Here is a 23,417-nt window from a genome sequence, read left to right as displayed (position 1 = left end):
TTTTCACCGTGCATATCATCGAAATTTCCGCCATTATGCAGTACGTATTCTGGCGCATCTTAGAGTTCATTTTTCAGTCTATTGACGTAAGAGACAGAGTATCTCTAACTCTCACAGTATTTGAATCTAGATAAGAGTTGAAATCTAGGTACTCCACGAAAGCTTCGGAAGAAGCGACAGAGGCCGACTACGACTTGCAAGCCATTTCGGACACGACGCCGCGTCGAGTGGAGAGGGGAGAAAAATAGGCAGCGAAGCTTCAAACGGAAAGTTAACGTCGGCAGCTTTTAACGCGATGAGCAGTCCGTAGCGCGGGAAGCCTACACGTCAGGGGCAGCAGGTTTCGTTCTGTGAACTGCGTAGTCCTGGAGACATTTCAGCAACCTGGGAATCCTGGTTCAGGAAAAACTTACACTAATCGATCTCGCTTCCCATCTCACTGTCTTCGACAATGCGTAGTCAGCAGTAAATTCGAACAAGGTAATGAATTTCACTGGGATTTCCTAATGTCGCCACAGCACAAGAGAAAAACGCGAATCGATGTCTCTTGTATCAGCTACCGTTTCGAACAAGAGCTTATTCACACTTTGCTGATGACACAGCTGTGGTCGCCGAAAGCGAACAAGAAGTGAGCCGAAAGATTAATGGAATGGAGGCAGTGCTAGCTGAGAGCATAATATCCACATAAAAATTGACAATGGTCTGTGTTGCAGGTGGACATACTGAGAGCCTAAACGTTAAACTTGGACAAGAGACTCTTGAAGAGTTAAATAGACAGAGAAGGAATTTAAAATTATTTAAAAGCAGTCTTGATCGCAGCCGACGTTAACTTCTTACCAGTTTCAGCCTTTTAATTACGGAGCATCATCAGATTTTGCACAGTAATAAAAAAACTTGACACTGCTGTATTACATGGAGAAACAATGTTGTAAAAGTATGCTCTAAAACGATGTGTGATTACTCATCTGTATAACGGTAACGGCGCCTAATCCGCTGTGTCTGTCTCAGTCGCTGTAACTAATGCTGAAGGCTAAGCAGCCACGAGTTGTGTAGGGTAGAAAGAGGGTGCTCCAGAACCTGAGGCATCGCCGTCACCCAATGGGGAACGACTTACTTATCATTTTAGTCTTCATTCTTAAATATTTATGTTTTTAATTTAACTAGTCGAGAAATGAGTTTATATTCATTTATGATTCATAATCTATGTTACAGCTTCCATGCATGACAGTCTAGTGTCATTCGTTAACTGACGTCCAGAGCTTAGCCTGGATGAAATAATTAGCACTATGAGATCGTTAGCTCTGTAGCTTCAGATATTTACTCTTAATGTAACCAGACATATGGCGTATTAATATGAAAATTATATATACTGCTTCATTAGTCAGTTACTGAAGTCAGTTATTTAAAGTCTTCAATACTTGAGACCGTCAACGTTCTCTTTGCACTGTAACTAACCTTTTACTACGGGTTATTACGTTATTATTGGGAATGTAAATACTTATTGCTTGTCAAGTTAACTTGAGAAGATTAGGATCGCTACCGACTCTAACCATACAACTAATCGAAGGTTTGGTCGAGTCGGAAAATAAATTAATTTGATCACAGACCAAAAACTCACAAAAATGCATACATTGTGAGATCGCTCATAGCGGATACGATGCAATTAATAGTATTGCCCGTGCACTGTTCACGACAATCTAACATTTAAAATAAAATAGAAAATGCATGAACACTGCATAAGATCAGCTCCCAGCAACACACCAGAAAATAAGACATAATCTAAAGAATTTGTTATAAAATACAAGGGGACACTAATCATAGGACCTGTACATAATGAAACTCATTGGATGTGCTAACGGGAAAGCTACGAGGTGAGTGGCTTAGGTGCAAAAACGTAATCTCGGAACACAAGCGAAAGTTGTAGATAAAATCATTTATTCTTTGGATAAGGCTGTGAGGCATGTACACGATTCCTGATAACACGTGATTTGTGGAGACACAATTTCTAGCTACAGTGCCCAAATCCCAACAATATCACATCAGACAATCATGTTAACATTATCTAAAACAAACATGCGATCAAACAGTTAGTGATGCCGGTAGCCCAACAACTATAATGTTCTACCACGTGGTTGGCTCCCCACGGACGAAAGACACATAAGGCAAGGAAAATTTACTAGAAGGCAAAGCTATAAATATTTAGAATTATGAAAGCTTATACAGGCACACCTGAAGGCAAACAGACATACCTACAGAAGCGAGTGCTCACTTCTTATCGACACCTTTGTGTGGCGCTCTTCCGGTGGATCCAAGTCTGCTATAGAAATTTACTAAAAGGAAAATCTGCCAAAGTTTTGGATTCCTTGCTGCGACAAAATAAATCTTTCAGATTTGAAAAGCAAGTCCAAAAGCTAACAGGTCTCCTCTCGCCAAGTAACAGCGCACCACGCGGTCAGTCTAACTCACCCTTCTTCGACTGGAGCACAGCTGTGGACGCTTCCCATACCGGCGGTAGACTGCATTTCCAGCCTCTTCCACGCTCCGCGTGGCCCGGACACCCAAAGATGCCATTTCCGCCACCAACCTAACGCAGGTGGATTTCTCACAAGTAGCGAAAACCTCTTTGGCTACTTGACCACTACGCGAGTTGGCTATTCTGTATAACTGCTGCTGAATCTGTACGACTATCGCAGACTTTCTGCAGCAGACTGCGCCACTGTCTAGCAACGTGACACACAACCACATTCATTCAATCACACCACTATGATAATTGTGAGAAAAGAGAAACAAGGAAAAGAAACAGAAATGGTAATGAAAATGGGCTACCGGACTAATGAAAGGTGGCTACAGGACCCTTTCAGCACGTATTTGCTCTCTTCTCTGCAGTTAAAAAAGGGATTTCCATTACACCCTTAATGATACCACGCTTGCGGTTCTAGAGGCTACAGTCTGGAACCGCGCGACCTCTACGATCGCAGGTTCGAATCCTGCCTCTTGCATGGATGTGTGTGAAGTCCTTAGGTTAGTTAGGTTTAAGTAGTTCTAAGTTCTAGGGGACTGATGACCTCAGAAGTTAAGTCCCATAGTGCTCAGAGCCATTTGTACCATTTTTGTCAATCGACAAGACATGAAGACCCAGATAGTCCGTGACGTTCGATTGTGTTGTCAGAGCTCCCTCAATCACTACCACCAATGACTCCTCGCAGCCTACCGCCAGGAATAACAATGCTGTGTCTCTTCAAAACATTGGAAGAATGAGAAATCTCCCCGTGTCACCACCGTTCTCACCAATGATAATCCTTCGGAATACTGCAAAACCGCGGTTTATTGCTCATCACAGTACGACGCCATTAATCAGCAGTCCATGCTTCTCGATCACAGCATTACTCCAAATGCAGATGTGTGTGTTGTGGTCTTAACGGTTACCTGCCCACGGCACAATAATTCCCTACCCCCGCTGCTACTAGTCTACGAGCACTGGTGGGAGCCCATTAATTGTTCTGGTATGGCAGGCGCAGTCCAAAGAGTATAAGACGTACTTGGCGCACAATTCGGGAGTTCTCCCTTGTTACTGTAACACCTGGTCGACCGCAACGTCGAAAACGAAACAGAGGTGACTGGAAAATCACTGTAGCGTCGATACAGATCCAATAAGACCAGATGGCAGTTATAAGAGTCGAGGGACATGAAAGGGAAGCAGTGGTGGGGAAGGGAGTGAGACAGGGCTGTAGTCTATCCCCGATGTTATTCAATCTGTATATTGAGCAAGCAGTGAAGGAAACAAAAGAAAAATTCGGAGTAGGTATTAAAGTCCATGGAGAAGAAATAAAAACTTTGAGGTTCGCCGATGACATCGTAATTCTGTCAGAGACAGCAAAGGACTTGGAAGAGCAGTTGAACGGAATGGATAGTGTCTTGAAAGGAGGATATGAGATGACCATCAACAAAAGCAAAACGAGGATAATGGAATGTAGTCGAATTAAGTCGGATGATGCTGAGGGAATTAGATTAGGAAGTGAGACACTTAAAGTAGTAAAGGAGTTTTGCTATTTGGGGAGCAAAATAACTGATGATGGTCGAAGTAGAGAGGATATAAAATGTAGACTGGCAATGGCAAGAAAAGCGTTTCTGAAGAAGCGAAATTTGTTAGCATCGAGTATAGATTTAAACGTCAGGAAGTCGTTTCTGAAAGTATTTGTATGGAGTGTAGCCATGTATGGAAGTGAAACATGGACGATAAATAGTTTGGACAAGAAGAGAATAGAAGCTTTCGAAATGTGGTGCTACAGAAGAGTGCTGAAGATTAGATGGGTAGATCACATAACTAATGAGGAAGTATTGAATCGGATTGGGGAGAAGAGAAGTTTGTGGCACAACTTGACCAGAAGAAGGAATCGGTTGGTATGACATGTTCTGAGGCATCAAGGGATCACCAATTTAGTATTGGAGGGCAGCGTGGAGGTAAAAATCGTAGAGGGAGACCAAGAGATGACTACACTAAGCAGATTCAGAAGGATGTAGGTTGCAGTAGGTACTGGGAGATGAAGAAGCTTGCACAGGTTAGAGTAGCATGGAGAGCTGCATCAAACCAGTTTCAGGACTGAAGACCACAACAACAACAACAACAACATGACGAAATCTTCTGCCATAAGCGATGTTAACAAAGGGTGGGTTTTCATGCACAAGCAACTAGGAACTAGCAGCATATCCGAAATGGTGAAACCGTTCGACGTACTATTGTCTCTGGAAACTGCTTGAAAACCAGGTGAAGAATTGTTGGACACCCACTCCCCACAACAGAAAGTGACATTCAGAAGCTTGCGCACTATATAAAGCAGGATAGGCGGCTACTGTGGCAGATCTAAAGACACAGTACAGTGTTGGTGCATGTTCAATCGTTTTAGTGCACACTGTTCTGCACAAGTTTTGGAACTTGGAGCGCCCCTGCCGATGACCCCACTGTATTCGTTTGCTGACACAACATCACTGTCAGCTACGAATGCACAGAGCAAAGGAATATCAAGATTGGATCGTGGATGAATGGACACGTGTCACGTGCACCGAGGGATCATCTTTCTTGTAGTACCACATTGATGGTCTTGTACAGATACGCTGTCATCCAGGCGATTGTGTGCTCGAAAGATGCACTGCACCACAAATGCAGTCTGCTGGGGGTAATATGTTATGTTATGTTAACCGGGGACCTAGAAACGACGGAGATTCTCCGTCCCTACTGCAGCCGCATTGGTCCGCAACCCCACGACGGTTACCGCAGTCCACTACACCCCTCTGCCACCCCACACCGAACCCAGGTTTATTGTGCGTTTCGGCCCCAGTGGACCCCCAGGGAACGTCTCACAGCAGACAAGTTTAACCCCTATGTTTGCGTGGTAGAGTAATGGTGGTGTAAGCGTACATGGAGAACGTTTTTGTGGAGCAGTCGCCAACATAGTGTAACTGAGGCGGAATAAGGGGAACCAGCCCGCATTTGCCAAGGCAATGTAAAACCGCCTAAAAACCATCCACAGACTGGCTAGGCACATTTGTGCCGGGGTCCGGCTCTCCTTCCAGACTGGAAAGCCGTGCGTTAGGCCGCACGGTCAACCGGTCGGGCTGGGGGTAGTGTTATGCTATGGGGGACATCCAGGTGGGCAGCCACTAGACTTTCACAGTAATCGAAGGCACCATCACAGTTCGGAACTACATGGAAATTATAGCGGACTAGCTGCATATCTTCAGGCTCGATGTCATTCCCGATGTCGATGGCATCTTCCAGCAGGATAATGGTCTGTGTGAAAAGGAAAAAACCAAATTAAATGGAAATCGATAGGTACTGTATGATGTATATGTCCAGACAAAATGATTACAATTTCAGAAAAACTGGGCGAGTTATTCAAGAGAAAAAGCTTCACAAACTGAGCAAATCACTAACATGGTGGAGCCACCTCTGGCCCTTATGGAAACCATTATTGGACTTGGAATTTACAGAGTTAATGGATTTTCTCCTGAGGGGTAGCGTGCTAAATTCCGTCCAATAGACGTGGTAGGAGGAAAGTTCCAGTTGTCTTGTTGGATACAGTATGGTCTGAAGAAGCATGAAGACGAGCAATATAAACTGTGTCAGTGGGCATTACTTTCCCAAAATATTAGCCCAGGATGGTTTGTTATGAAGGGCAAAAAAAAAAAAAAAAAATGGGGCGAAGATTATCGTCGAGCTGGCGCTGTACTGTAATTATGCAGTGGATGACAACCAGAAGGCCCCTGCTATGAAAAAATTGCTACCTCAGACCGTCGCGGCCAGCCGTGGTGGTCTAGCGGTTCTAGGCGCTTAGTCAGGAGCCGCGCGACTGCTATGGTCGCAGGTTCGAATCTTGCCTTGTGCATGGATGTGTGATGTCCTTAGGTTAGTTAGGTTTATGTAGTTCTAAGTTCTAGGGGACTGATGACCTCAGATGTTAAGTCCCATAGTGCTCAGAGCCATTTGAACCATTTTGAACCCTGACCGTCACTCCTGGTTGTAGGGCCATATGCCAGACAACAGTCAGGTTGATATCCACAGACTCTCCAGACATGTCTTTGGACTGAAATCTCATTGAATGGAGTAGAACTGTCTTCAGTGGTGAGACCCACTTCACACTGAGCCTTGATGACCTGCTTGTAAATCTCTACCTCGATCAGGAAGGTCGCCAGATCTCTCCATGCACTCCAAGCTGGGATTTTGACGATCCTACGCGCCAATTGGATAGAGTTTGGCACAACATCCCTCAGGAGGACATCCAAATCTTTCAATCAATCCAAGCCGAATATTTGCTTCCATAAGGGCCAGAGGTGGACCAACATGTTATTGACTTCCTCAGTATGTGAATCTCTTTTTCTTGAATAAATCATCTTGTTCTTTTTTTTTTTTTTGAAACTGTAATCATTTGGTTGTTTTTACATATATATCACATCTACAAATTTCCGTTCCATCTGGATAATTCCTTTGTGGTGCATCGTTCTTTTCTTTGTGTAGGTACTTCATCCCCCCCATGAACCATGGACCTTGCCGTTGGTGGGGAGGCTTGCGTGCCTCAGCGATACAGATGGCCGTACCGTAGGTGCAACCACAACGGAGGGGTATCTGTTGAGAGGCCAGACAAACGTGTGGTTCCTGAAGAGGGGCAGCAGCCTTTTCAGTAGTTGCAGGGGCAACAGTCTGGATGATTGACTGATCTGGCCTTGCAACATTAACCAAAACGGCCTTGCTGTGCTGGTACTGCGAACGGCTGAAAGCAAGGGGAAACTACAGCCGTAATTTTTCCCGAGGACATGCAGCTTTACTGTATGATTAAATGATGATGGCATCCTCTTGGGTAAAATATTCCGGAGGTAAAATAGTCCCCCATTCGGATCTCCGGGCAGGGACTACTCAGGAGGATGTCGTTATCAGGAGAAAGAAAACTGGCATTCTACGGATCGGAGCGTGGAATGTCAGAGCCCTTAATCGGGCAGGTAGGTTAGAAAATTTAAAAAGGGAAATGGATAGGTTAAAGTTAGATATAGTGGGAATTAGTGAGGTTCGGTGGCAGGAGGAACAAGACTTCTGGTCAGGTGACTACAGGGTTATAAACACAAAATCAAATAGGGGTAATGCAGGAGTAGGTTTAATAATGAATAGGAAAATAGGAATGCGGGTTAGCTACTACAAACAGCATAGTGAACGCATTATTGTGGCCAAGATAGATACGAAGCCCACACCTACTACAGTAGTACAAGTTTATATGCCAACTAGCTCTGCAGATGATGAAGAAATTGAAGAAATGTACGATGAAATAAAAGAAATTATTCAGATAGTGAAGGGAGACGAAAATTTAATAGTAATGGGTGACTGGAATTCGAGTGTAGGAAAACGGAGAGAAGGAAACATAGTAGGTGAATATGGATTGGGGCTAAGAAATGAAAGAGGAAGCCGCCTAGTAGAATTTTGCACAGAGCACAACTTGATCATAGCTAACACTTGGTTTAAGAATCATGAAAGAAGGTTGTATACGTGGAAGAACCCTGGAGATACTAAAAGGTATCAGATAGATTATATAATGGTAAGACAGAGATTTAGGAACCAGGTTTTAAGTTGTAAGACATTTCCAGGGGCAGATGTGGACTCTGACCACAATCTATTGGTTATGACCTGTAGATTAAAACTGAAGAAACTGCAAAAATGTGAGAAATTAAGGAGATGGGACCTGGATAAACTGAAAGAACCAGAGGTTGTACAGAGTTTCAGAGAGAGCATAAGGGAACAATTGACAGGAATAGGGGAAAGAAATACAGTAGAAGAAGAATGGGTAGCTCTGAGGGATGTAGTAGTGAAGGCAGCAGAGGATAAAGTAGGTAAAAAGACGAGGGCTGCTAGAAATCCTTGGGTAACAGAAGAAATATTGAATTTAATTGATGAAAGGAGAAAATATAAAAATGCAGTAAATGAAGCAGGCAAAAAGGAATACAAACGTCTCAAAAATGAGATCGACAGGAAGTGCAAAATGGCTAAACAGGGATGGCTAGAGGACAAATGTAAGGATGTAGAAGCTTATCTCACTAGGGGTAAGATAGATACTGCCTACAGGAAAATTAGAGAGACCTTTGGAGAGAAGAGAACCACGTGTATGAATATCAAGAGCTCAGATGGCAGCCCAGTTCTAAGCAAAGAAGGGAAGGCAGAAAGGTGGAAGGAGTATATAGAAGGCTTATACAAGGGCGATGTACTTGAGGACAATATTATGGAAATAGAAGAGGACGTAGATGAAGACGAAATGGGAGATACGATACTGTGTGAAGAGTTTGACAGAGCACTGAAAGACCTGAGTCGAAACAAGGCCCCCGGAGTAGACAACATTCCATTAGAACTACTGACGGCCTTGGGAGAGCCAGTCATGACAAAACTCTACCAGCTGGTGAGCAAGATGTATGAGACAGGCGAAATACCCTCAGACTTCAAGAAGAATATAATAATTCCAATCCCAAAGAAAGCAGGTGCTGACAGATGTGAAAATTACCGAACTATCAGTTTAATAAGCCACGGCTGCAAAATAATAACGCGAATTCTTTACAGACGAATGGAAAAACTGGTAGATGCAGACCTCGGGGAGGATCAGTTTGGATTCCGTAGAAATGTTGGAACACGTGAGGCAATACTGACCTTACGACTTATCTTAGAAGAAAGATTAAGAAAAGGCAAACCTACGTTTCTAGCATTTGTAGACTTAGAGAAAGCTTTTGACAATGTTGACTGGAATACTCTTTTTCAAATTCTAAAGGTGGCAGGGGTAAAATACAGGGAGCGAAAGGCTATTTATAATTTGTACAGAAACCAGATGGCAGTAATAAGAGTCGAGGGGCATGAAAGGGAAGCAGTGGTTGGGAAAGGAGTGAGACAGGGTTGTAGCCTCTCCCCGATGTAATTCAATCTGTATATTGAGCAAGCAGTAAAGGAAACAAAAGAAAAATTTGGAGTAGGTATTAAAATTCATGGAGACGAAGTAAAAACTTTGAGGTTCGCCGATGACATTGTAATTCTGTCAGAGACGGCAAAGGACTTGGAAGAGCAGTTGAACGGAATGGACAGTGTCTTGAAAGGAGGATATAAGATGAACATTAACAAAAGCAAAACGAGGATGATGGAATGTAGTCAAATTAAATCGGGTGATGCTGAGGGAATTAGATTAGGAAATGAGACACTTAAAGTAGTAAAGGAGTTTTGCTATTTAGGAAGTAAAATAACTGATGATGGTCGAAGTAGAGAGGATATAAAATGTAGACTGGCAATGGCAAGGAAAGCGTTTCTGAAGAAGAGAAATTTGTTAACATCGAATATAGATTTATGTATCAGGAAGTCGTTTCTGAAAGTATTTGTTTGGAGTGTAGCCATGTATGGAAGTGAAACATGGACGATAACTAGTTTGGACAAGAAGAGAATAGAAGCTTTCGAAATGTGGTGCTACAGAAGAATACTGAAGATAAGGTGGATAGATCACGTAACTAATGAGGAGGTATTGAATAGGATTGGGGAGAAGAGAAGTTTGTGGCACAACTTGACTAGAAGAAGGGATCGGTTGGTAGGACATGTTTTGAGGCATCAAGGGATCACAAATTTAGCATTGGAGGGCAGCGTGGAGGGTAAAAATCGTAGAGGGATACCGAGAGATGAGTACACTAAGCAGATTCAGAAGGATGTAGGTTGCAGTAGGTACTGGGAGATGAAGCAGCTTGCACAGGATAGAGTAGCATGGAGAGCTGCATCAAACCAGTCTCAGGACTGAAGACAACAACAACAGGTACTTCATAGATTGAGTAAGAAAATAAATTGAAGAGAAACATTCAGTAGAAGCTACGTAAATAAAAGAGATAAATAAGAATGAGAGGAATATAAGGAGAAGAGTTGCACGCTAGGGATGGAGGGTGAGGGGGAAGTGTGGAGAGCACCCGTCCCGCCAGCGGCATGTTGGCAGCTCCTGGCGCCACTACACTGGAGTGGAGAGCCGGCGGCGTCTGGCGCGCTGCCAGGATTGGCCAGCTGCCGGCCAATCAGCGGCTGAGTGACAAAGTGCCCGCCGGCGTGGCCCGGAAACTAAATCACCCAGTCTGCTTCCTCCCGGCCAGGCCGCAGCGGGCGCTAAGGGGCCATACGGGGGATTCGCGAGGACTTCTCGGGCCACCAGAGGCCTTTTAGCCCACACACCGGGATCGGTGCAGGTCCTCAAACCGCAATGCGACGTCTATCACCGCCGCTACGCTGTGAAGTACTCACTAATAGGCGAATGTAATTAGTGAAACTTTGGAGGCAACTTTAAACGTCATCTTGCCGCCTTTCGGATGTGCCAACTAGAAACCATGTGCCAAATTCAATACCTTTTCGATGTCCTGTTGTACAGCTATGTAAATACTGTGTAAATCACACTTAAGAGCCAGTCAGAGGGTTCTTCGAAACACCTTCCGACTATTTCTCAACCATTCCACCTCTGATAGCTCCTGGGAAAAGTGAGCACTTAAATCAACATCTACATTCTACTCTTGAACCAACCAACGGTGTGTGGCCACTGTCATTACCCTCCTTTCCTGTTCCAGTCACGTATAGTTCGCGAGAAGAACGACTGCCGGAAAGCCTCCGTGCGCGAACGAATCTCTCTAATTCTACATTCCTGATCTCCTCTGGAGGTATAAGTAGGGAGAAGCAATAAATTTGATACCTCATCCAGAAACGCACCCTCTCGAAACCAGGACAGCAAGCTACACCGCGATGCACAGCGCCTCTCTTCAAGAGCCTACCACAGGAGTTTGCTATACATATCCGTAACGCTATCACGGTTACCAAATAACTCTATGACGAAACGCGCCACTATTCTTTGGATCTTCTCTATCTCCACACTGATCCCACACTGATGAGCAATACTCAAGTACAAATCGAACGAGTGTTTTGTAGACCACCTCCTTTGTTGATGGACTACATTTTCTAAGGACTCTCCCAATGAATCTCAACTTGGCACCCGCCTTACCAACAGTTAATTTTATATGATCATTCCACTTCAAATTGTTCCGTACGCATACTCCCAAACATTTTACAGAAATAACTGCTACCTGTGTTTGTTTCGCTATCATATAATCATACAATAAAGGATCCTTCTTTCTATGTATTCGCAATACATTTGTCTATGTTACGGGTCAGTTGCCACTCCCTGCAGCAAGTGCCTATCCACTGCAGATCTTCCTGTATTTCGCTGCAATTTTCTAATTCTGCAACTTCTCTGTATACTACATCATCCGCGAAAAGCCGCACGGAACTTCCGACACTATCTACTAGGTCATTTATATACACTCCTGGAAATGGAAAAAAGAACACATTGACACCGGTGTGTCAGACCCACCATACTTGCTCCGGACACTGCGAGAGGGCTGTACAAGCAATGATCACACGCAAGGCACAGCGGACACACCAGGAACCGCGGTGTTGGCCGTCGAATGGCGCTAGCTGCGCAGCATTTGTGCACCGCCGCCGTCAGTGTCAGCCAGTTTTCCGTGGCATACGGAGCTCCATCGCAGTCTTTAACACTGGTAGCATGCCGCGACAGCGTGGACGTGAACCGTATGTGCAATTGACGGACTTTGAGCGAGAGCGTATAGTGGGCATGCGGGAGGCCTGGTGGACGTACCACCGAATTGCTCAACACGTGGGGCGTGAGGTCACAGTACATCGATTTTGTGCCACTCAACGTGCTCTAGAAAGTGTAAGTCAACTACCCTGGCCAGCAAGATCTCTGGATCTGTCCCCCATTGAGCATGTTTGGGACTGGATGAAGCGTCGTCTCACGCGGTCTGCACGTCCAGCACGAACGCTGGTCCAACTGAGGCGCCAGGTGGAAATGGCATGGCAAGCCGTTCCACAGGACTACATCCAGCATCTCTACGATCGTCTCCATGGGAGAATAGCAGCCGCATTGCTGCGAAAGGTGGATATACACTGTACTAGTGCCGACATTGGCATGCTCTGTTGCCTGTGTCTATGTGCCTGTGGTTCTGTCAGTGTGATCATGTGACGTATCTGACCCCAGGAATGTGTCAATAAAGTTTCCCCTTCCTGGGACAATGAATTCACGGTGTTCTTATTTCAATTTCCAGGAGCGTATATTGCGAAAAGCGATGGTCCCGTAACACTCCGCTGTGGCACGCCAGAGGCTACTTTAACGTCTGTAGACGTCTCTCCATCGAGAACAATATGCTGTGTTCTGTTTGCTAAACACTCTTCAATCCAGCCACACAGCTGGTCTGATATTCCGTAGGCTCTTACTTTGTTTATCAGGCGATAGTGCGGAACTGTACTGAACGCCTTCCGGAAGTCTAGGAAAATAGCATCTACCTGGGAGCCTGTATCTAATAATTTCTGGGTCTCATGAACAAATAAAGCGAGTTGGGTTTCACACGATCGCTGTTTCCGTAATCCATGTTGATTGCTACAGAGTAGATTATGGGTTTCCAGAAACAATATTATACTCGAGCGAAAAACATGTTCTAAAATTCTACAGTGGATCGATGTCAGATATACAGGCCTACAACTTTGAACATCTGCTCGATGACACTTCTTGAAAACTGGAACTACCTGTGCTCTTTTCCAATCATTTGGAACCTTCCGTTCCTCAAGAGGCTTGCGGTACAATGCTGCTAAAAGGGGGGAAAGTGTTTTCGCGTACTCTGCGTAGAATCCGTATCCCGTCAGGTCCAGTGGACTTTCCTCTGTTGAGTGGTTTCAGTTTCTTTTCTATTCCTCGGACACTTATTTCCATGTCAGCCATTTTTTCGTTCGTGCGAGGATTTAGAGAAGGAACTGCAGTGCGGTCTTCCTCTGTGAAACAGCTTTGGAAAAAGGAGTTTAATATTTCAGCTTTACGCGTGTCATCCTCTGTTTCAATGCCGTCATCATCCCGGAGTGTCTGGATATGCTGTTTCGAGCCACTTACTGATTTAACGTAAGGCCAGAACTTCCTAGGATTTTCTGTCAAGTCGGTACATAGAATTTTACTTTCGAATTCACTGAACGCTTCACGCATAGCCCCCCTTATGCTAACTTTGACATCGTTTAACTTCTACTATTTGTCTGTATGAGCTATAATTTCCGTTATTGTATTACGACGATCATTTCTGCCTAAGTAGATTAATGACAATAAAATATTTTCGCTATATGGTCGAGAGACCTTTTCAAGTCTCAAATATTTACGATATATACATGCAGACTGAAGTAGCGTCAAGGCCAGAAACCATACAGTCTCTGGAACCGTATAGTTTTATTTAAATGATGCGCCTATGATTGGTTTTCAGGCAGGATCCCACGTTTCGTTTGATGGTGGGGTGTATTCGAAGCTTCTGCAATGGTGCTCGAGTTTGGGGGAAACTGCATGTGGACGGAAGCGTGAATGAGAGGGAATCTGGACTGAGGAGGGAGGAATGCTAGGGTAGTCGGTGAGGTTGTGCAAAGCCACTGTGCCAGGGTGGCATAGTGGTTACTGCTTCTGCCTCCTAAACAGAAGATCCGACTTCGAATCCTGGTGTTGGTTCAAATTTTCATTTGTCACTTCAGTCTGCATACACAGGGTGTTACAAAAAGGTATGGCCAAACTTTCAGGAAACATTCCTCACACACAAATAAAGAAAAGATGTTATGTGGACATGTGTCCTGAAACGCTTAATTTCTATGTTAGAGCTCATTTTAGTTTCGTCAGTACGTACTGTACTTCCTCGATTCACCACCAGTTGGCCCAATTGAAGGAAAGTAATGTTGACTTCGGTGCTTGTGTTGACATGCGACGCATTTCTCTACAGTACTAGCATCAAGCACATCAGTACGCAGCATCAACAGGTTAGTGTTCATCACGAACGTGGTTTTGCAGTCAGTGCAATGTTTACAAATGCGGAGGTGGCAGATGCCCATTTGATGTATGGATTAGCACGGAGCAATAGCCGTGGCGCGGTATGTTTGTATCCAGACAGATTTCCAGATCGAAGGTGTCCCGACAGGAAGACGTTCGAAGCAATTGATCGGCGTCTTAGGGAGCACGGAACATTCCAGCCTATGACTCGCGACGGGGAAAACCTAGAACGACGGGGACACCTGCAATGAACGAGGCAATTCTTCTTGCAGTTGACGATAACCCAAATGTCAGCATCAGAGAATTTGCTGCTGTACAAGGTAACGTTGACCACGTCACTGTATGGAGAGTGCTACAGGAGAACAAGCTGTTTCCGTACCATGTACAGCGTGTGCAGGCACTATCAGCAGCTGATTGGCCTCCACTGGTACACTTCTGCGAATGGTTCATCCAACAATGTGTCAATCCTCGTTACTGTGAAAATGTTCTCTTTACGGATGAGGCTTCATTCCAGCGTGATCAAATTGTAAATTTTCACAATCAACATGTGTGAGCTGACGAGAATCCGCACGCAGTTGTGCATTCACGTCATCAACACAGATTTTCTGTGAACGTTTGGGCAGGCATTGTTGGTGATGTCTTGATCGGGCCCCATGTTCTTCCACCTACGCTCAATGGAGCACGTTATCATGATTTCATTCGGGATACTCTACCTGTGCTGCTAGAACATGTGTCTTTACAAGTACGACACAACATGTGGTTCATACACGATGGAGCTCCTGCAGATTTCTGTCGAAGTGTTCGTACGCTTCTCAACAACAGATTAGGTGACCGATGGATTGGTAGAGGCGGACCAATTCCATGGCCTCCACGCTCTCCTGACCTCAACCCACTTGACTGTCATTTATGGGGGCATTTGAAAGCTCTTGTCTACGCAATCCCGGGAGCAAATGTAGAGATTCTTCGTGCTCGTGTTGTGGACGGCTGTGATACAATACGCCATTTTCCAGGGCTGCATCAGCGCATCAGGGATTCCATGCGACGGAGAGTGGATGTATGTATCCTCGCTAACGGAGGACATTTTGAACATTTCCTGTAACAAAGTTTTGAAGTCACGCTGGTACGTTCTGTTGCTGTGTGTTTCCATTCCATGATTAATGTGATTTGAAGAGAAGTAATAAAATGAGCTCTACCATGGAAAGTAAGCGTTTCCGGACACATGTCAACGTAGCATATTTTTTTCTTTGTGTGTGAGAAACGTTTCCTGAATGTTTGGCCCTACCTTTTTGTAACGCCCTGTGTACACCAAGGGTGCCTAAGATGTGAAAGTGACTAATGAACCCTGCAGTTTCATTTCATCACTGATCCTATACTGAATGTGTTAGGACCTTCATTATTTACTGCTAGGACAGGAAGCACCACAATATTCTTGTGACAGCTAATCACTCCACAAAAATCAATAAAATTTCCCCTCTCCCCTGAAGTCCTAGTGAGATTGTAAAAATGTTCCCTGCGCTATAGTGGTCGGCCCTAACTGAGTCATCTATCAACGTCGCCCACACCTGTCAGTGCAGACAGTGGCTAAACACGCACGTCTGCTGGGCAGTCCGCTAATCTGAACGCGTGGACCCGTCACAGCTAGCGTTATAGGCAGCTGTGGTCTGATACGACAGAGCTAAACGATCGATGGCTTGCTTCCAGCACGGTCTGCAGCCACGCAGTACATACACGTACACTGCCTTGACAGGTCATTAATCATTACACCTCCATAGTCATCAACGGTTCTCAGTACAAATCATTTCCAACTTTGATATAAAAGTAGAGGTCGTGTTGGAACACTGTCTACATCTACATCTACGTGGTTACTCTGCAATTCACACTTAAGTGTCTGGCAGAGGGTTCATCGAATCATTTTCATACTACTTCTCCACCATTCCACTCTCGAATGGTGCGTTTGAAAAAGGAACAGCTAAATATTTCCGTTCGAGCTCTGATTTCTCTTATTATGATGATCATTTCTCCCTATGTAGGTGAGTGTCAACAAAATACTTTCGCTTTGGTTCAATGGTGCAATGGCTCTGAGCACTATGGGACTCAACTGCTGTGGTCATTAGTCCCCTAGAACTTATAACTACTTGAACCTAACTAACCTAAGGACATCACACACATCCATGCCCGAGGCGGGATTCGAACCTGCGACCGTAGCAGTCACGCGGTTCCGGACTGCGCGCCTAGAACCGCGAGACCACCGCGGCCGGCTATACTTTCGCATTCGGAAGAGAAAGTTGGTGATTGAAATTTCGTAAATAGATCTCGCCACAAAGAAAACCGCCTTTGTTTCAGTGACTGCCACCTCAATTCGCGTATCATATCAGTGACACTGTCATCCCTATTGCGTGATAACACGAAACGGGCTGCCCTTCTTTGCACTTGTCCTCCGTCAATCCTATCTGGTAAGGATCCCACACCGCGCAGCAATATTCCAGCAGCGGACGGACAAGTGTAATGTAGGTTGTCGCACCTTCTAAGTGTGCTGCCAACAAAGTGCAGTCTTTGTTTCGCCTTCCCCAAAATATTACCTATGTGGTATTTCCAATTTAAATTGCTAGTAATTGTAATTCCTAGGTATTTAGTCGAATTGACAGGCCTTAGCTTTGTGAGGTTTATCGTATAAGCAAGATTTCTTTTAGTATACATATGGATTACCTCTCACTTTTCTTTGTTTAATGCCACTTGCCTTTTTTCGCACCATACAGAAATTCTCTCCAGATCATTTTGTAATTGGAATTGATCGTCTGATGATTTTACTAGATGGTAAATTACAGCATCATGTGCAAACAATCTAAGAGGCTTGCTCAGATTATTAGCTAGATCTTTTATGTAAATCATGAACAGCAGAGGGCCTATGACACTACCTTGCGGAACGCCAGATATCACTTCTGTTCTACTCGATGATTTACCGTCTATCACTACGAACTCTGACCTCTCTGAGAGGAAATCACGAATCCAGCCACACAACTGAGATGATACTCCATATGCACGCAATTTGATTAATAGTCGCTTGTGAGGAACGGTATCAAAAGCCTTCTGAAAATCTAGGAATTTGAAATCGATGTGAGATCCCTTGTTGACAGCACTCATTACTTCATGGGAATAAAGAGCTAGCTGTGTTGCACAAGAACGGTATTTTCAGAATCCGTGTTGGTTCTGTAGCAGTAAGTCATTTTCTTTAAGGTGATTCATAATGGTCGAGTACAGTATATGCTCCAAAATCCTACTGCAAATTGAGGTCAGTGATGTGGGTCTGTAATTCAATGGGTTACTCTTATTTCCTGAATAGTGGTGTGACCTGTGCAACTTTCAGCCGGCCTGGGTGGCAGAGCGTTTCTAGGCGCTACAGTCTGGAACCGCGCGACCGCTACGGTCGCAGGTTCGAATTCTGCCTCGGGCATGGATGTGTGTGACGTCCTTAGGTTAGTTAGGTTTAAGTAGTTCTAAGTTCTAGGGGACTGATGACCTCAGAAGTGAAGTCCCATAGTGCTCAGAGCCATTTGGACCATTTTTGTGCTACTTTCCAGTGTTTAGGAACAGACCCTTCGTCAAGTGAGCGGTTGTATATGACTGCTAAGAAAGGCGCTATTGTGTCCGCATACTCTGAAAGGAACCTGGTTGGTATACCATGTGGACCGGAAGACTTGTCTTTCTTAAGTGGTTTGAGTTGTTTCGCAACACCTAAGATATCTACTTTTACGTCACTCATGCTAACAGCTGTTCCGCACTATATTTCGAGCTTCCGTGCGACTCAAGATTCCACCACAGTTGCAGTAGAAACCCATGCGCACTTTTGGTCCTGAACGGAGTGTTTCATTCGCCGGTAATGGAGGAGTCAATAAGGATTTCGCAAGGAAACAAATGTTAAGAATGTTTAAAAATCTTATCTTGTGTCAAATCGCATCGATAAGCTGCTAGTTGTGAGTGAGGAGTTACATATTTAGTTTTATTTTGTACTTGGTGATTTCAGTTTTATCGGTGTTAGGGCATAGTCCAAGGCATATTTTTGTACCTATCGGTTCGTTCCCTAATGCCGGGGACATAGTCAGGAGCTATGAAGACCCAGGTAGCCATTTAAGATTTAAACACGCTCAGCAAGCCATCCATCAGACGAACTACAGATTTTGTCTAAGCCATCCTACATCTTCCTACAGTCAGTGAACTTTCACACCTTCCCAAACCTGGGCGTAACATTGCAGAGCCATATGAAGTGGGACAAGCATGTAATGGCAGTTGTGGAGAAGGCGGATAGTCGTCTTCGGTTCATTGGTAGACTTTTGGGAAGATGTGGTTCATCTGTAAAGGAGACCGCTTATAAAACACTAATACGACCTATTCTTGAGTACTGCTCGAGCGTTTGGCATGCCTATCAGGTCGGATTGAGGGAGGACATAGAAGCAATTCAGAGGCGGGCTGCTAGATTTGTTACTGGGAGGTTTGATCATCACGAGAGTGTTACGTAAATGTTTCAGGAAGTCGGGTGGGAGTCTATGGAGGAAAGGAGGCGTTCTTTACGTGAATCGCTACTGACGAAATTTAGAGAACCAGCATTTGAGGCTGACTGAAGTACAATTTTACTGCCGCCAACTTACATTTCGCGGTAAGACCACAAAGATAAGAGAGATTAGGGCTCGTACAGAGGCATATAGGCAGTCATTTTTCCCTCGTTCTGTTTGGGAGTGGGAGAGAAGATGCTAGTTGTGGTACTAGGTACCCTCCGCCACGCACCGTATGGATTGCGGAGTATGTAGATGTAGATGTAGGACACCACACTACCATCAGCAAATAGCCGCAGTCTGCTGTTTACCCTGTCCGCCAGATCACTTATGTATAAAGAAAATAACAGCAGTTCGACAATCACAGTTACTTGGGGTACTCCTGGTGATGCCGTTTGCCTCTGATAAACACTCGTCCGCGGGGACAACATAGGGGATTCTGTTACTTAGGAAGTCTTCGAGCCACTCATATACCTGGGAAACTATTCCGTATGCGGATACCTTCATTAACTGTAGGCAGTGTGGCACCGTGTTAAATGCTACGGAAGTTTAGGATTATGAAATTCGCCTGTTGCCCTTTACGTATAGTAGGTAGGATGGTGCGAAAACGGCATGCCGAGTTCGCACGAGCGATGCTTTATAAAACCGTGTTGATTTATGGACTGAAGATTTCCCTTTCAAAGAAATTTATTATACTCGAACTCAGAATATGTTCAAGCATTCCGCAACAAACCGACGTTAAGGACATTGGGTCTGTAATTCTGAGGATCGTTCTCTAATTATTCTTTTATACAGGGCTGAAATGCGCTTTTTCCACTGGGCCAGAGATTCGCGGTACGTGAAAGCTAAATAAGGGGGCAGTCCTCTTCATCCTAGCATAGTAATCAATGATCATTGATAAAATCATAGTATCGGACAAACGAATTTGTTGCTTCCCTGGTCCCAGTTGATGCCGATTAGTCTGTGTTTCCCTGACGATAAATGCACTTGTGTTCTTTAAGGTGCACTTCTTTTTCTAGTTGCTACATACACTACATCGCATGTGCATGGGATTTAGTATAGCCGCGTTGCAGAAAGCGGTGGTTTTGGTCCTTTGGAGTTTACAAATATTCGAGATCCTCTCTAGTCGGATTTCAACACTTTATTAATACTGTATTTCGTACACACTCTGCTGACAAAATCCTTTTCATACGGCCCAGTTAAATGAAAACGATACAGTTGAAAAAAAGTAGGTAATCTCTTTATTGTTTCAAAAGTGATCGCATTAACTGTTAATACATTTATTCCACTGTGAGACAAGGCGGTCAGTGCCTGCACGGAAAATGTTTGCAGTTTCCTACGAAACCGTGACTGTATCCAGGCGCGTAACTCCGCGTCCGATGCTAATCGACAGCCTCGAATGTCTTTTTTGAGGACACCAAAAATAAGGAAATCGCAAGGAAATTAATGAGGAGTGTGTGGAGGGTGTGTTACAGCTTCCCTGAAAAACCGTCTCCAGCATAGTAGAAACAACCCACGCCCACATGTTGCATACACTAGAGAGAATGGTGATTAGCATAAAAACTTAAGGTACTAATAACATCCCTTAAGGGGTTAGGACGTCAAACGGGCCGACTTGGAGCAGGAGAGGCACCACAGGATATTTTAATTTCCACTGTTTATCCTTTTACAAATAAATTCATAAAACTTTGTCAGCATGACCAAGAAGGATTCAGGATTCATACCCATTGCAGTGGACGTCCGAAAACATAACAAAATAAAATTTTCACGTGCCAAATTTCATCATTTTTTCACTTACTAATGGCTGCATTTGTTGCTATATGTACACTCCTGGAAATTGAAATAAGAACACCGTGAATTCATTGTCCCAGGAAGGCGAAACTTTATTGACACATTCCTGGGATCAGATACATCACATGATCACACTGACAGAACCACAGGCACATAGTCACAGGCAACAGAGCATGCACCATGTCGGCACTAGTACAGTGTATATCCACCTTTCGCAGCAATGCAGGCTGCTATTCTCCCATGGAGACGATCGTAGAGATGCTGGATGTAGTCCTGTGGAACGGCTTGCCATGCCATTTCCACCTGGCGCCTCAGTTGGACCAGCGTTCGTGCTGGACGTGCAGACCGCGTGAGACGACGCTTCATCCAGTCCCAAACATGCTCAATGGGGGATAGATCCGGAGATCTTGCTGGCCAGGGTAGTTGACTTACACCTTCTAGAGCACGTTGGGTGGCACGGGATACATGCGGACGTGCATTGTCCTGTTGGAACAGCAAGTTCCCTTGCCGGTCTAGGAATGGTAGAACGACGGGTTCGATGACGGTTTGGATGTACCGTGCACTATTCAGTGTCCCCTCGACGATAACCAGGGGTGTACGGCCAGTGTAGGAGATCGCTCCACACACCATGATGCCGGGTGTTGGCCCTGTGTGCCTCGGTCGTATGCAGTCCTGATTGTGGTGCTCACCTGCACGGTGCCAAACACGCATACGACCATCATTGGCACCAAGGCAGAAGCGACTCTCATCGCTGAAGACGACACGTCTCCATTCGTCCCTCCATTCACGCCTGTCGCGACACCACTGGAGGCGGGCTGCACGATGTTGGGGCGTCAGCGGAAGACGGCCTAACGGTGTGCGGGACCGTATCCCAGCTTCATGGAGACGGTTGCGAATGGTCCTCGCCGATACCCCAGAAGCAACAGCGTCCCTAATTTGCTGGGAAGTGGCGGTGTGGTCCCCTACGGCACTGCGTAGGATCCTACGGTCTTGGCGTGCATCCGTGCGTCGCTGCGGTCCGGTCCCAGGTCGACGGGCACGTGCACCTTCCGCCGACTCTTGGCGACAACATCGATGTACTGTGGAGACGTCACGCCCCACGTGTTGAGCAATTCGGCGGTACATCCACCCGGCCTCCGGCATGCCCACTATACGCCCTCGCTCAAAGTCCGTAAACTGCACATACGGTTCACGTACACGCTGTCGCGGCATGCTACCAGTGTTAAAGACTGCGATGGAGCTCCGTATGCCATGGCAAACTGGCTGACACTGACGGCGGCGGTGCACAAATGCTGCGCAGCTAGCGCCATTCGACGGCCAACACCGCGGTTCCTGGTGTGTCCGCTGTGCCGTGCGTGTGATCATTGCTTGTACAGCCCTCTCGCAGTGTCCGGAGCAAGTATGGTGGGTCTGACACACCGGTGTCAATGTGTTCTTTTTTCCATTTCCAGGAATGTACATTTGTCTTCATAAGTTAGAGAGATTCTTCGATGAATTTTGCACAGCATACATTCCATACTCACAGGTGTATGAAACTCTAGAATTTGTTTAATTTATGAAACGAATGAACTGTTATATTTTAAACTTCATGTTTAGAAAGCAACACAAATTTTATAGTTAATTACCTCAATTTTTACCACAGTTTTTAGTAGATTTGGAAAATTCTACAGTTTCATACACCTTTAAGTATGGTTTGTATGCTGTGCAAAATTCATCGAAGAATCTCTCTTACTTGTGAAGAAAAGTGTACCTCTAGAAACAAATGCTGCCATTAGTAAGTGAAAAAAATGGTGAAAGTTCACATGTAATGAAAATTATTACGTTATGTTTTCGAACTTCCACTGCTAAGAGTGTGAATTCTGAAGCCTTCCTGGTCATGCTGACAAAGTTTTATGACATTATTTGTAACAGGATAAACAGTGGAAATTAAAATGTTCTGTGGTGCCTCTCCTGCTCCAAGTCGGCCCCTTTGACGTCCTACCCCACTTAAACAATCACATAACAATAAACATTAGTATACAATAACCTTTAACTGATAGCAGTCTGCAGAATGTACCACCAAAACAACGTTATGTAGACGAATTAAAAAATAAATAAATAAAATGAAGGATAACTTCATGTTTCCTACAAAATAATAATCACTCTTTGTTACATAAGTTCTGACTGACTGTAACACAAACTAAGAATCACCAAAAACATAACACAACATACTGATCCAATAGTTACATCACAGGAGGTAGATCAGTAAGCGAACAATCTGCCTATTCCCCACGTTCTAACACTGAAAGCGTAGAACAAGTTGTAACAGTCAAATGTAAAACAACGTAAAACGAGTGAACTTTGTGTATCGTGCATTTCTTTTAATCGTCAATTTTCAGACATTTAATATGGCCCGCTACGATTTCCTCTCCTGTGCCGACCTCTCCATCTCAGAGTAGCACTTGCAACCTACGCCCTCAGTTATTTGCTGGATGTATTCCGATCTCTGTCTTCCTCTACAGTTTTTGCCCTCTACAGCTCCCTCTAGTACCATGGCAGTCATTCCCTCATGTCTTAGCACATGTCCTATCATCCTTTCCCTTCTCCTTATCACTGTTTTCCACATACTCCTTTCCTCTCCGATTCTGCGTAAAGCCTCCTCATTCCTTACCTTATCAGACCACCTAATTTTCAACATTCGTCTGTAGCA

The sequence above is a fragment of the Schistocerca gregaria genome, chromosome 10, assembly GCF_023897955.1.
Source record: "Schistocerca gregaria isolate iqSchGreg1 chromosome 10, iqSchGreg1.2, whole genome shotgun sequence".
Classification (NCBI taxonomy): domain Eukaryota; kingdom Metazoa; phylum Arthropoda; class Insecta; order Orthoptera; family Acrididae; genus Schistocerca; species Schistocerca gregaria.
This window is presented reverse-complemented; position numbering follows the sequence as displayed.